We start from the raw sequence: 14,279 nt of genomic DNA, 5'->3' as shown, positions 1-14,279 counted from the left end.
TTTGTCTTTCTATTTCAGTCAAGATAGATGAAATTTGTTAAGATTTGGATTAGTTCTGCATGGTCATTCATCCTTCTTCTATTGTGAAATTGACTTCCTTCATATTTTCTTGAATCAACGTACATAGAAAGGCAATTTTTACTTGACGTAATGCCTTAGAACATATTATTGTGATTACAATACATTTTCAAACTTTTTATGTTAAAGATGGGTTTATCTAGTTTACGATTTAGTCTAAGAAATCAATTTCCGACTTGTTGACTTTTTGAGTTAACGTATATAAAATTCAAAATTTTATGAACTCTTTCATTTGTGTGGCTTTGTCTTTCTATTTGATTTAAGATAGATGAAATTTGTTAGGATTTGGAATAGTTATGCATGGTCTTTCATCCTTCTTCTATTGTGAAATTTGACTTCCTTCATATTTTCTTCAATCAATGTACATAGAAATGCAATTTTACTAGACGTAATGCCTTAGAACATATTATTTGTGACTACAATACATTTTCAAACTTTTTCTGTTAAATATGAGTTTATCTAGTTTACAATTTAGTTTAAAAAATCAATTTCAGACATATAACGAAGTGTGTAGACTTTTTTGATGTAACGTACATAAAATTCAACATTTTTATGAATTCTTTCTTTTTGTTTGCTTTGTCTTTCTATTTGATTCAAGATAGATTAAATTTTGTTAGGATTGGATTAGTTCTACATGGTCTTTCATCCTTCTTCTAGTGTGAAATTTGACTGCCTTCATATTTCTTGAATCAACGTACATAGAAATGGAATTTTTACTTGACGTAATGCTTTAGAACATATTATTTGTGATTACAACACATTTGTCAAACTTTTTCTGTTAAAGATGAGTTTATCTAGTTTGCGATTTAGTCTCAGAACTCCATTTCCGACTTATAACGAAGTGTGTAGACTTTTTTAGTTAACGTATATAAAATTCAAAAATTCATGGATATTATTGTGCAAGGTGATTGGCAGATTCATGGAGTTCATTCGCCAACGCCTTTTAAGTGGGGTGTGGGGCAACAGGATTTACCAAAAATTCATGGGAGTGGATAGGGTTTTTGGATGCCTGATTTACAAGGTAAATTTCTGTCAAGTCAGCTAGGGATTGATTAGGAAGAAATATCCTATTTTGAGGGAAGCGGGGGTTGTTATGGAGGAGGGTGGTGCATCCTTCATGGCGGCTCAGAACTGGAAGTTTATTCGTGGTGCGTGTGCTACTCTTGATAAGGTACGTAGCAGATTTAAAATTCAACTTACATCTAAATGTAGTGTGTGTCAGATTGAGGAGGAGTCTCTCCAACATATTCTTTGGAGCTATAATTTTGCGCGTCAAGCTTGGGAGTGGATTGAAGGTATTTTCAAAATTAAACCTAATTATGATATTATTACTTCTTACCAAAGGCAAAAAATCATAGTGGTATTGTTAAGGATTTGTGGTTGGTAGTGAATTTGGTTGTGCGTTCAGAATTATGGTTCACTAGGAACAAAAAAGTGTATGAAAAGAAGAACCCTTGTTGGTCTTTATTTCAAAAACGTGTTTTTAGTTTGATGCAAGATTATTCAGTTCGTATGAAGAGTTATATGCATAATTCTATGGATGACTTGAGAATTCTGGAGTTTTTTAGGGTTCGGCATAGAAAGGTGAAGTTTACTGATCCCAAGGAGTGTTTTTGGTTCCTCCTAATGATAATGAATTGCTTTTGTGCACGGATGGCGCCTCAAGAGGTAATCTAGGTGGGGGTGCGGGTGCTGGTGTTGTTGCAACGAATGCAAATTGTGAAGTGGTAGGTGCAATGTGTATTGGTTTGGGAGTTACTTCTAATTATTTGGCTGAGTTGTATGGTATTATTGTGGGTATGGAGTGGGCAGTTCAGTGGGGATATGCTTGCATTGTTATTAGATCAGATTCTACAAGTGTGTTGAAGGCTTTGGAAGAAGATAACGTTCTTTGGTTTGCTAGGCAAAGATGGATGGAAGTTAAAGGTTTATATGGTTCAATTCGTTTTGAACGTTCTTTTAGAGAGGCAAATTTTGCAGCTGATGCAATGGCAAAGCATGGTTGTTTATTAGAGGATGGGGTTGGTTTTCACTTTGAAGGTCGACCAGTTTTTTTAAGTTCTATTGAGTTTCCAAATGTAATTTATTATCGTTTTATATTTTCTTGACTTAGCAAAAAAAAGTATATAAAATTCAAAATTTTATGAACTCTTTCATTTGTGTTGGCTTTGTCTTTCTATTCGATTCAAGATAGATGAAATTTGTGAGGATTTGGATTAGTTATGCATGGTCTTTCATCCATCTTCTATTGTGAAATTTGGCTTCCTTCATATTTTCTTGAATCAACGTATATAGAAATGCAATTTTTACTAGACGTCATGCCTTAGAACATATTATTTGTGACTACAATACATTTTTCAAACTTTTCCTGTTAAAGATGAGTTTATCTAGTTTACAATTTAGTTTCAGAAATCAATTTCAGACTTATAATGAAGTGTTTAGACTTTTTTGAGTTAAGGTATATAAAATTCAACATTTTTATGAACTCTTTCTTTTTGTATTGGCTTTGTCTTTCTATTTGATTCAAGGTAGATGAAATTTGTTTGGATTTGGATTAGTTCTTCTTGGTCTTTCATCCTTCTTCTATTGTGAAATTTCCTTCCTTCATATTTTATTGAATCAACGTACATAGAAATGAAATTTTTACTAGACGTAATGCTTTAGAACATATTATTTGTGATTACAATACATTTTTCAAACTTTTTCTGTTAAAGATGAGTTTATCTAGTTTGCGATTTAGTCTTAGAAATCAATTTCTGACTTATAACGAAGTGTGTAGAATTTTTTTAGTTAACATATATAAAATTCAAAATTTTTATGAACTCTTTCTTTTTGTATTGGCTTTGTTTTTCTATTTCAGTCAAGATAGATGAAATTTGTTAGGATTTGGATTAGTTCTGCATGGTCATTCATCCTTCTTCTATTGTGAAATTTGTCTTCCTTCATATTTTCTTGAATCAACGTACATAGAAAGGCAATTTTTACTTGATATAATGCCTTAGAACATATTATTTGTGATTACAATACATTTTCAAACTTTTTATGTTAAAGATGGGTTTATCTAGTTTACGATTTAGTCTCGGAAATCAATTTCCGACTTGTTGACTTTTTTGAGTTAACGTATATAAAATTCAAAATTTTATGAACTCTTTCATTAATGTTGGCTTTGTCTTTATATTTGATTTAAGATAGATGAAATTTGTTAGGATTTGGAATAGTTATGCATTGTCTTTCATCCTTCTTTTATTGTGAAATTTGACTTCCTTCATATTTTCTTGAATCAATGTACATAGAAATGCAATTTTTACTAGACGTAATGCCTTAGAACATATTATTTGTGACTACAATACATTTTAAAACTTTTTCTGTTAAATATAAGTTTTCTAGTTTACAATTTAGTTTAAAAAATCAATTTAAGACATATAACGAAATGTGTAGACTTTTTTGAGGTAACGTACATAAAATTCAACATTTTTATGAACTCTTTCTTTTTGTGTTGGCTTTGTGTTTTTATTTGATTCAAGATAGATTAAATTTGTTAGGATTTGGATTAGTTCTACATGGTCTTTCATCCTTCTTCTAGTGTGAAATTTGACTTCCTTCATATTTCTTGAATCAACGTACATAGAAATGGATTTTTTACTTGACGTAATGCTTTAGAATATATTATTTGTGATTACAATACATTTGTCAAACTTTTTCTGTTAAAGATGAGTTTATCTAGTTTACGATTTAGTCTCAGAAATCAATTTCCGAGTTATAACGAAGTGTGTAGACTTTTTTTAGTTAACGTATATAAAATTCAAAATTTTATGAACTCTTTCATTTGTGTTGGCTTTGTCTTTCTATTCGATTCAAGATAGATGAAATTTGTTAGGATTTGGATTAGTTAGGCATGGTCTTTCATCCATCTTCTATTGTGAAATTTGGCTTCCTTCATATTTTCTTGAATCAACGTATATAGAAATGCAGTTTACACTAGACGTTATGCCTTAGAACATATTATTTGTGACTACAATACATTTTTCAAACTTTTCCTGTTAAAGATGAGTTTATCTAGTTTACAATTTGGTTTCAGAAATCAATTTCAGACTTATAACGAAGTGTATAGACTTTTTTGAGTTAAGGTATATAAAATTCAACATTTTTATGAACTCTTTCTTTTTGTATTGGCTTTGTCTTTCTATTTGATTCAAGTTATATGAAATTTGTTTGGATTTGGATTAGTTCTTCTTGGTCTTTCATCCTTCTTCTATTGTAAAATTTTCCTTCCTTCATATTTATTGAATCAACGTACATAGAAATGCAATTTTTACTAGACGTAATGCTTTAGAACATATTATTTGTGATTACAATACATTTTTCAAACTTTTTTCTGTTAAAGATGAGTTTATCTAGTTTGCGATTTAGTCTCAGAAATCCATTTCCGACTTATAACGAAGTGTGTAGAATTTTTTTAGTTAACGTATATAAAATTCAAAAAATTTAAGAACTCTTTCTTTTTGTATTGGCTTTGTCTTTTTTATGTAACCTCTTTTCGTGTAAACTATTTCTTGAAAATTTTGTTATCTATTAATACAAATTTTTGACTTATCAAAAAAAAGCATTGTCTTTCTATTTCAGTCAAGATAGATGAAATTTGTTAGGATTTGGATTAGTTCTGCATGGTCATTCATCCTTTTTCTATTGTGAAATTTGACTTCCTTCATATTTTCTTGAATCAACGTACATAGAAAGGCAATTTTTACTTGACGTAATGCCTTAGAACATATTATTTGTGATTACAACACATTTTCAAACTTTTTATGTTAAAGATGGGTTTATCTAGTTTACGATTTAGTCTCAGAAATCAATTTCCGACTTGTTGACTTTTTTGAGTTAACGTATATAAAATTCAAAATTTTATGAATTCTTTCATTTGTGTTGGCTTTGTCTTTCTATTTGATTTAAGATAGATGAAATTTGTTAGGATTTGGAATAGTTATGCAAGGTATTTCATCCTTCTTCTATTGTGAAATTTGACTTGCTTCATATTTTCATGAATCAACTTACATAGAAATACAATTTTTACTAGACGTATTTCCTTAGAACATATTAATTGTAATTACAATACATTTCTCAAACTTTTTCTGTTAAAGATGAGTTTATCTAGTTTACAATTTAGTCTCAGAAATTAATTTTCGACTTATAACGAAATGTGTAGACTTTTTTGAGTTAACGTATATAAAATTCAACATTTTAATAAACTCTTTCTTTTTGTGTTGGCTTTGTCTTTCTATTTGATTCAAGATAGAAGAAATTTGTTAAAATATGGATTAGTTCTGCATGGTCTTTCATCCTTCTTCTATTATGAAAGTTGACTTCCTTCATATTTTCTTGAATCAACGTACATAGAAATGCAATTTTTACTAGACGTAATGCCTTAGAACATATTATTTGTGACTACAATACATTTTCAAACTTTTTTTGTTAAAGATGAGTTTATCTAGTTTACAATTTAGTTTCAGAAATCAATTTCTGACATATAACGAAGTGTGTGGACTTTTTTGAGTTAACGTACATAAAATTCAACATTTTTATGAACTCTTTCTTTTTGTGTTGGCTTGGTCTTTCTATTTGATTCATAATAGATTAAATTTGTTAAGATTTGGATTATTTCTACATGGTCTTTCATCCTTCTTCTAGTATGATATTTGACTTCCTTCATATGTCTTGAATCAACGTACATAGAAATGCAATTTTTACTAGAGCTATTGCCTTAGAATATATTAATTGTAATTACAATACATTTTTCAAACTTTTTCTGTTAATGATGAGTTTATCTAGTTTACAATTTTGTCTCAGAAATCAACTTCCGACTTATAACGAAGTGTGTAGACTTTTTTGAACGTATATAAAATTCAACAATTTTATGATCTCTTTCTTTTTGTGTTGGCTTTGTCTTTCTATTTGATTCAAGATAAATGAAATTTGTAAGGATATGGATTAGTTCTGCATGGTCTTTCATCCTTCTTTTAGTTTGAAATTTGACTTCCTTCATATTTCTTGAATCAACGTACATAGAAATGCAATTTTTACTAGAGTTATTGCCTTAGAACATATTCATTGTAATTACAATACATTTTTACAATTTTTTCTGTTAAAATGAGTTTATCTAGTTTACAATTTAGTCTCAGAAATCAATTTCCGACATATAACGAAGTGTGTAGACTTTTTTAGGTTAACGTATATAAAATTCAACATTCTTTCATCCTTCTTTTATTGTGAAATTTGACTTCCTTCATATTTTCTTGAATCAATGTACATAGAAATGCAATTTTTACTAGACGTAATGCCTTAGAACATATTATTTGTGACTACAATACATTTTAAAACTTTTTCTGTTAAATATAAGTTTTCTAGTTTACAATTTAGTTTAAAAAATCAATTTCAGACATATAACGAAATGTGTAGACTTTTTTGAGGTAACGTACATAAAATTCAACATTTTTATGAACTCTTTCTTTTTGTGTTGGCTTTGTGTTTTTATTTGATTCAAGATAGATTAAATTTGTTAGGATTTGGATTAGTTCTACATGGTCTTTCATCCTTCTTCTAGTGTGAAATTTGACTTCCTTCATATTTCTTGAATCAACGTACATAGAAATGGATTTTTTACTTGACGTAATGCTTTAGAATATATTATTTGTGATTACAATACATTTGTCAAACTTTTTCTGTTAAAGATGAGTTTATCTAGTTTACGATTTAGTCTCAGAAATCAATTTCCGAGTTATAACGAAGTGTGTAGACTTTTTTTAGTTAACGTATATAAAATTCAAAATTTTATGAACTCTTTCATTTGTGTTGGCTTTGTCTTTCTATTCGATTCAAGATAGATGAAATTTGTTAGGATTTGGATTAGTTAGGCATGGTCTTTCATCCATCTTCTATTGTGAAATTTGGCTTCCTTCATATTTTCTTGAATCAACGTATATAGAAATGCAGTTTACACTAGACGTTATGCCTTAGAACATATTATTTGTGACTACAATACATTTTTCAAACTTTTCCTGTTAAAGATGAGTTTATCTAGTTTACAATTTGGTTTCAGAAATCAATTTCAGACTTATAACGAAGTGTATAGACTTTTTTGAGTTAAGGTATATAAAATTCAACATTTTTATGAACTCTTTCTTTTTGTATTGGCTTTGTCTTTCTATTTGATTCAAGTTATATGAAATTTGTTTGGATTTGGATTAGTTCTTCTTGGTCTTTCATCCTTCTTCTATTGTAAAATTTTCCTTCCTTCATATTTATTGAATCAACGTACATAGAAATGCAATTTTTACTAGACGTAATGCTTTAGAACATATTATTTGTGATTACAATACATTTTTCAAACTTTTTTCTGTTAAAGATGAGTTTATCTAGTTTGCGATTTAGTCTCAGAAATCCATTTCCGACTTATAACGAAGTGTGTAGAATTTTTTTAGTTAACGTATATAAAATTCAAAAAATTTAAGAACTCTTTCTTTTTGTATTGGCTTTGTCTTTTTTATGTAACCTCTTTTCGTGTAAACTATTTCTTGAAAATTTTGTTATCTATTAATACAAATTTTTGACTTATCAAAAAAAAGCTTTGTCTTTCTATTTCAGTCAAGATAGATGAAATTTGTTAGGATTTGGATTAGTTCTGCATGGTCATTCATCCTTCTTCTATTGTGAAATTTGACTTCCTTCATATTTTCTTGAATCAACGTACATAGAAAGGCAATTTTTACTTGACGTAATGCCTTAGAACATATTATTTGTGATTACAATACATTTTCAAACTTTTTATGTTAAAGATGGGTTTATCTAGTTTACGATTTAGTCTCAGAAATCAATTTCCGACTTGTTGACTTTTTTGAGTTAACGTATATAAAATTCAAAATTTTATGAATTCTTTCATTTGTGTTGGCTTTGTCTTTCTATTTGATTTAAGATAGATGAAATTTGTTAGGATTTAGAATAGTTATGCAAGGTATTTCATCCTTCTTCTATTGTGAAATTTGACTTGCTTCATATTTTCATGAATCAACTTACATAGAAATACAATTTTTACTAGGCGTATTTCCTTAGAACATATTAATTGTAATTACAATACATTTCTCAAACTTTTTCTGTTAAAGATGAGTTTATCTAGTTTACAATTTAGTCTCAGAAATTAATTTTCGACTTATAACGAAATGTGTAGACTTTTTTGAGTTAACGTATATAAAATTCAACATTTTAATAAACTCTTTCTTTTTGTGTTGGCTTTGTCTTTCTATTTGATTCAAGATAGAAGAAATTTGTTAAAATATGGATTAGTTCTGCATGGTCTTTCATCCTTCTTCTATTATGAAAGTTGACTTCCTTCATATTTTCTTGAATCAACGTACATAGAAATGCAATTTTTACTAGACGTAATGCCTTAGAACATATTATTTGTGACTACAATACATTTTCAAACTTTTTTTGTTAAAGATGAGTTTATCTAGTTACAATTTAGTTTCAGAAATCAATTTCAGACATATAACGAAGTGTGTGGACTTTTTTGAGTTAACGTACATAAAATTCAACATTTTTATGAACTCTTTCTTTTTGTGTTGGCTTGGTCTTTCTATTTGATTCATAATAGATTAAATTTGTTAAGATTTGGATTATTTCTACATGGTCTTTCATCCTTCTTCTAGTATGATATTTGACTTCCTTCATATGTCTTGAATCAACGTACATAGAAATGCAATTTTTACTAGAGCTATTGCCTTAGAATATATTAATTGTAATTACAATACATTTTTCAAACTTTTTCTGTTAATGATGAGTTTATCTAGTTTACAATTTTGTCTCAGAAATCAACTTCCGACTTATAACGAAGTGTGTAGACTTTTTTGAACGTATATAAAATTCAACAATTTTATGATCTCTTTCTTTTTGTGTTGGCTTTGTCTTTCTATTTGATTCAAGATAAATGAAATTTGTAAGGATATGGATTACTTCTGCATGGTCTTTCATCCTTCTTTTAGTTTGAAATTTGACTTCCTTCATATTTCTTGAATCAACGTACATAGAAATGCAATTTTTACTAGAGTTATCGCCTTAGAACATATTCATTGTAATTACAATACATTTTTACAATTTTTTCTGTTAAAATGAGTTTATCTAGTTTACAATTTAGTCTCAGAAATCAATTTCCGACATATAACGAAGTGTGTAGACTTTTTTAGGTTAACGTATATAAAATTCAACATTTTTATCATCTCTTTATTTTTGTATTGGCTTTGTCTTTGAATTTGATTCGAATAAATGAAATTTGTTAGAATTTTTTGGGTTAGTTCTGGCCGGTCCTTCATCCTTCTTCTATTGTGAAATTTGACTTTTTTTTCATATTTTCTTGAATCAATGTACATAGAAATGCAATTTTTACTAGACGTAATGCCTTAGAACATATTATTTGTGATTACAATATATTTTTCAAACTTTTTCTGTTAAAGATGAGTTTATCTAGTTTACAATTTAGTCTCAGAAATCAACTTCCGACTTATAACGAAGTGTGTAGAATTTTTTGAGTTAACGTATATAAAATTCAACATTTTTATCATCTCTTTCTTTTTGTGTTGGCTTTGTCTTTCTATTTGATTCTAGATAGATGAAATTTGTAAGGATTTGGATTAGTTTTGCATGGTCTTTCATCCTTATTTTAGTGTGAAATTTGACTTCCTTCATATTTTCTTGAATCAACGTACATAGAAATGCAATTTCTGCTAGATGTATTGCCTTAGGACATTTTAATTGTAATTACGATACATTTTTCAAATTTTTTCTGTTAAAAATGAGTTTATCTAGTTTACAATTTAGTCTCAGAAATCAATTTCCGACTTATAACGAAGCGTGCAGACTTTTTTAGGTTAACGTATGTAAAATTCAACATTTTTATGATCTCTTTCTTTTTGTGTTGGCTTTGTCTTTCTTTTTGATTCAAGATAGGTGAAATTTGTTAGGATTTGGATTAGTTCTGCTTAGTCTTTCGTCCTTCTTCTATTGTGAAATTTGACTTCCTTCATATATTCTTGAATCAACATACATAGAAATGCAATTTTTATGTACTGCCTTAGAACATATTAATTGTGATTACAATATATTTTTCAAACTTTTTCTGTTAAAGATGAGTTTATCTAGTTTACAATTTAGTCTCAGAAATCAACTTCCGACTTATAACGAAGTGTGTAGAATTTTTTGAGTTAACGTATATAAAATTCAACATTTTTATGAAATTTTCTTTTTGTGTTGGCTTTGTCTTTCTATTTGATTCAGGTAGATGAAATTTGTTAGGTTTGGATTATTTCTACATGGTCTTTCATCCTTCTTCTAGTGTGAAATTTGACTTCCTTCATATTTCTTGAATCAACGTACATAGAAATGCAATTTTTACTAGAGTTATTGCCTTAGAACATATTAATTGTAATTACAATACATTTTTCAAACTTTTTATGTTAAAATGAGTTTATCTAGTTACAATTTAGTCTCAGAAATCAATTTCCGACTTATAACGAAGTGTGTAGACTTTTTTAGGTTAACGTATATAAAATTCAACATTTTTATCATCTCTTTATTTTTGTATTGGCTTTGTCTTTCAATTTGATTCGAATAGATGAAATTTGTTAAAAAAATTTGGGTTAGTTCTGGCTGGTCTTTCATCCTTCTTCTATTGTGAAATATGACTTTTATTCATATTTTCTTGATCAATGTACATAGAAATGCAATTTTTACTAGACGTAATACCTTAGAACATATATGTTTGATTACTATACATTTTCAAACATTTTCTGTTAAAGATGAATTTATCTAGTTTACAAATTAGTCTCGAAAATCAACTTCCGACTTATAACGAAGTGTGTAGACTTTTTTGAGTTAACGTATAAAAAATTCAACATTTTTATGAACTCTTTATTTTTGTATTGGCTTTGTGTTTCAATTTTATTCAAATAGATGAAATTTGTTAGAATTTGGGTTAGTTCTGGCTGGTCTTTCATCCTTCTTCTATTGTGAAATTTGACTTCCTTCATATTTTCTTGAATCAACGTACATAAAAATGCAATTTTTACTAGACGTAATGCCTTAGAACATATTATTTGCGATTACAATACATTTTCAAACTTTTTATGTTAAAGATAGGTTTATCTAGTTTACGATTTAGTCTCAGAATCAAGTTCCGACTATAACGAAGTGTGTAGCTTTTTTGAGTTAACGTATATAAAATTCAAAATTTTATGATCTCTTTCTTTTTGTTGGCTTTGTCTTTCTATTTGATTCAAGATAGATGAAATTTGTTTGGATTTGGATTAGTTTTGCATGGTCTTTCATCCTTCTTCTATTTGAAATTTGCTTCCTTCATATTTTCTTGAATCAACGTACATAGAAATGCAATTTTTACTAGACGTGATGCCTTAGATCATATTATTTGTGACTACAATACATTTTCAAACTTTTTCTGTTAAAGATGAGTTTATCTAGTTACGATTTAGTCTCAGAAATCAATTTCAGACTTATAACGAAGTGTGTAGACTTTTTTAGTTAACGTATATAAAATTCAAATTTTATGAACTCTTTCTTTTTTTGTGGCTTTGTCTTTTTATTGTTCAAGAAATGAAATTTGTTAGGATTTGGATTAGTTCTGCATGTCTTTCATCCTTCTTCTAGTGTGAAATTTGACTTCCTTCATATTTTCTTGAATCAACGTACATAGAAATGCAATTTTTGCTAGATGATGCCTTAGACATATTATTGTAAGTACAATACATTTTTCAAACTTTTCTGTTAAAGATGAGTTTATCTAGTTTACAATTTAGTTTCAGAAATCAATTTCAGACATATAACGAAGTGTAGACTTTTTGAGTTAACGTATATAAAATTCAACATTTTATGATCTCTTTCTTTTTGTGTGGCTTTCTTTCTATTTGATTCAAGTAGATGAAATTTGTAAGGATTTGGATTAGTTCTGCATGGTCTTCATCCTTCTTCTATTGTGAAATTGTCTTCCTTCATATTTTCTTGAATCAACGTACATAGAAATGCAATTTTTGCTAGGTATGCCTTAGAACATATTATTTGTAAGTACAATACATTTTTCAAACTTTTTCTGTTAAAGATGAGTTTATCTAGTTTGCGATTTAGTCTTAGAAATCAATTTCTGACTTATAACGAAGTGTGTAGAATTTTTTTAGTTAACATATATAAAATTCAAATTTTTATGAACTCTTTCTTTTTGTATTGGCTTTGTTTTCTATTTCAGTCAAGATAGATGAAATTTGTTAGGATTTGGATTAGTTCTGCATGGTCATTCATCCTTCTTCTATTGTGAAATTTGTCTTCCTTCATATTTTCTTGAATCAACGTACATAGAAAGGCAATTTTACTTGATATAATGCCTTAGAACATATTATTGTGATTACAATACATTTTCAAACTTTTTATGTTAAAGATGGGTTTATCTAGTTTATGATTTAGTCTCGGAAATCAATTTCCGACTTGTTGACTTTTTGAGTTAACGTATATAAAATTCAAAATTTTATGAACTCTTTCATTAATGTTGGCTTTGTCTTTATATTTGATTTAAGATAGATGAAATTTGTTAGGATTTGGAATAGTTATGCATTGTCTTTCATCCTTCTTTATTGTGAAATTTGACTTCCTTCATATTTTCTTGAATCAATGTACATAGAAATGCAATTTTTACTAGACGTAATGCCTTAGAACATATTATTGTGACTACAATACATTTTAAAACTTTTTCTGTTAAATATAAGTTTTCTAGTTTACAATTTAGTTTAAAAAATCAATTTCAGACATATAACGAAATGTGTAGACTTTTTGAGGTAACGTACATAAAATTCAACATTTTTATGAACTCTTTCTTTTGTGTTGGCTTTGTGTTTTATTTGATTCAAGATAGATTAAATTTGTTAGGATTTGGATTAGTTCTACATGGTCTTTCATCCTTCTTCTAGTGTGAAATTTGACTTCCTTCATATTTCTTGAATCAACGTACATAGAAATGGATTTTTTACTTGACGTAATGCTTAGAATATATTATTTGTGATTACAATACATTTGTCAAACTTTTTCTGTTAAAGATGAGTTTATTAGTTTACGATTTAGTCTCAGAAATCAATTTCCGAGTTATAACGAAGTGTGTAGACTTTTTTTAGTTAACGTATATAAAATTCAAAATTTTATGAACTCTTTCATTTGTGTTGGCTTTGTCTTTCTATTCGATTCAAGATAGATGAAATTTGTTAGGATTTGGATTAGTTAGGCATGGTCTTTCATCCATCTTCTATTGTGAAATTTGGCTTCCTTCATATTTTCTTGAATCAACGTATATAGAAATGCAGTTTACACTAGACGTTATGCCTTAGAACATATTATTGTGACTACAATACATTTTTCAAACTTTTCCTGTTAAAGATGAGTTTATCTAGTTTACAATTTGGTTTCAGAAATCAATTTCAGACTTATAACGAAAGTGTATAGACTTTTTTGAGTTAAGGTATAAAATTCAACATTTTTATGAACTCTTTCTTTTTGTATTGGCTTTGTCTTTCTATTTGATTCAAGTTATATGAAATTTGTTTGGATTTGGATTAGTTCTTCTTGGTCTTTCATCCTTCTTCTATTGTAAAATTTTCCTTCCTTCATATTTATTGAATCAACGTACATAGAAATGCAATTTTTACTAGACGTAATGCTTTAGAAATATTATTTTGTGATTACAATACATTTTTCAAACTTTTTCTGTTAAAGATGAGTTTATCTAGTTTGCGATTTAGTCTCAGAAATCCATTTCCGACTTATAACGAAGTGTGTAGAATTTTTTAGTTAACGTATATAAAATTCAAAAAATTTAAGAACTCTTTCTTTTTGTATTGGCTTTGTCTTTTTTATGTAACCTCTTTTCGTGTAAACTATTTCTTGAAAATTTTGTTATCTATTAATAAATTTTTGACTTATCAAAAAAAAGCTTTGTCTTTCTATTTCAGTCAAGATAGATGAAATTTGTTAGGATTTGGATTAGTTCTGCATGGTCATTCATCCTTCTTCTATTGTGAAATTTGACTTTCCTATTTTCTTGAATCAACGTACATAGAAAGGCAATTTTTACTTGACGTAATGCCTTAGAAATATTATTGTGATTA

The sequence above is a fragment of the Papaver somniferum genome, chromosome 9 (assembly GCF_003573695.1).
Source record: "Papaver somniferum cultivar HN1 chromosome 9, ASM357369v1, whole genome shotgun sequence".
NCBI lineage: Eukaryota > Viridiplantae > Streptophyta > Magnoliopsida > Ranunculales > Papaveraceae > Papaver > Papaver somniferum.
Note: the sequence above shows the minus strand (reverse complement) of the source record.